The 1,937-nt window shown below is 37.3% G+C and overlaps 1 pseudogene; it reads right to left on the reverse strand.

Moving 5' to 3' along the window:
* Positions 1-579: 579 nt before the first annotated feature.
* Positions 580-1,474, reverse strand: LOC103732407 (annotated as a pseudogene).
* Between the last annotated feature and the right edge of the window lie 463 nt (positions 1,475-1,937).

Consider the following 1,937-nt stretch of genomic DNA (forward strand, 5'->3'; position numbering starts at 1 on the left):
ATTACTCTCATTGGGCTTTTTCTTTGCATGCCTATGGTGTCTAGTAGGAGCATGCCCCCCCCATTATAGAGTGATTATTTAATCTTGTTTTAAAATGTGTATGTGTATGTTTAAGAAGCTTCTATAGTTGTAGATTTCCATATGACATTTTCTGAAGAGCTTGAGTTAGTTATCCCTCCCCATACTCCCTCTTAACCTGCTCACCCATTCACTACTTTACTTAACCTTCATATTCCATTATTTCCCTTCCCCTCTTTATATCTCCACATACAATCTCCCTTCCCATGAAGCCATCTGCTACCATGGTCATTTACTATTTTCCCTGATCTCTATGGATTTTCCATTTGAAACACATATATCAGTTCTCAATTATAAGTGAAATTTGTTAAATGTTACTATGAACCTATAATTTGCTAGTTGATCTCAGAATATACACAATTAAAATAAAAAAATAAACTTCTCCACACTTTACTAAATATTTATCAGGACATATTTTTCAACCACAGATAGTCAGTTTCTTTTATTATTGTCCAAGGAATATCATTATTATATCAAACTCTAAAAAAAGAATAGACAACACTAAGAAAATATTTTCTTAACAAGTTGTCTCTTGAGAGCTCCCTTAATCTCATTATTCCTCAGACTGTAGATGAGGGGGTTCAACATGGGTATCAACACAGTGTAGAACACAGACACCACCTTTTTCTGGTCAGTGGAGTAGCTGGACTTGGGCATCACATAAATGAATGTGGCAGTTCCATAGAACAGAGCGACTGCAGTGAGGTGGGAGGTGCAGGTGGAGAAGGCCTTCTGGCAGCCCTCAGTGGAGTGCATCTTCAGGATGGTGATGAGGATGTAGGTGTAGGAGACAGCTATGACTAACACTGTGATCACAACAGCAGTTTCAGCAGAAAATGAGGTAACAGCTGCGGGGACCCTGACATCTAACAGGAGAGTTCAACTAAAAGAGTAAAGTCACAGAAAAAGTGATTGACTCTGTTTGGTCCACAGAAAAGAAAAGAAAAGAAGGAAAAGGTACAGGAGTAAGCTGTAAGAAAACCACCTGTGTAAGCTCCGATAAGCAACTGAACACAGACATGAGTGGACATTTTGGTTGAATAAGCCATAACAGCCAGAAGGTAGGACTTAAGTGTCCCAAAGAAAGCAGCTGAGTCAAGCTGGATGAAACACCCAAGGTAGGAAATGGTATTCCTCTCCACCAGGAAGCTGACAAGCATATTGGGTGTGACAGAAGATGAGTAGCCAATGTCAGTAGAAGCCAAGTGGCTCGGAAAAATGTACATGGGGTGATGGAGCTGAGGAGAGACTCTGATAAGGAGTACTGTGCTGAGGTTTCCAGACAAGGTCACAGGATGATGAAGAAGAGAACGACTTGAAGGGCTGGGTCATCTGTTAAGCCAACTAATATGAACTGTGTCACTGCAGTGTGGTTCCCATTCCCCAGGAAACCCATGGGGTAGTGTAGTCATTTCCCCAAAAAAGCTTGGGAAGAAGATACGAAGGAATTTATAAATATGTGATTTTATTCTCATTAGAATATATATTAACAAATTCCATTAAAGAAAAATTTGGGATAATAATTAAGGTTTTTCTCTGAACTCTCAAAGGTTTTATGTTGGTACACAATTAGTGTATCTTACAAATTTAAAAAACGAATGCTAGAACTTCATATAATTTTTTTAAGATTTATATGTACTAAAATATATCTTAGTGTCTTTAAAGCTAAAGATTTTAAAATGTGAGACTCATGAAAGTAGCAAAGTAATTAAAAATGCAACTAGTTGCCAAAATATAAAGCATAGGATTATGTAATGAAGATGTAAACATTTCACAACTTTCAGTGTATGGTTACTAAGTCACTAGCTGGAGGTTTAAAATTTATGTGTAATGTTATTTTTACTTCCATGAAATACATT

Source organism: Nannospalax galili, unplaced genomic scaffold (genome assembly GCF_000622305.1).
Source record: "Nannospalax galili isolate Female #2095 unplaced genomic scaffold, S.galili_v1.0 scaffold2155, whole genome shotgun sequence".
In the NCBI taxonomy this organism is placed as follows: domain Eukaryota; kingdom Metazoa; phylum Chordata; class Mammalia; order Rodentia; family Spalacidae; genus Nannospalax; species Nannospalax galili.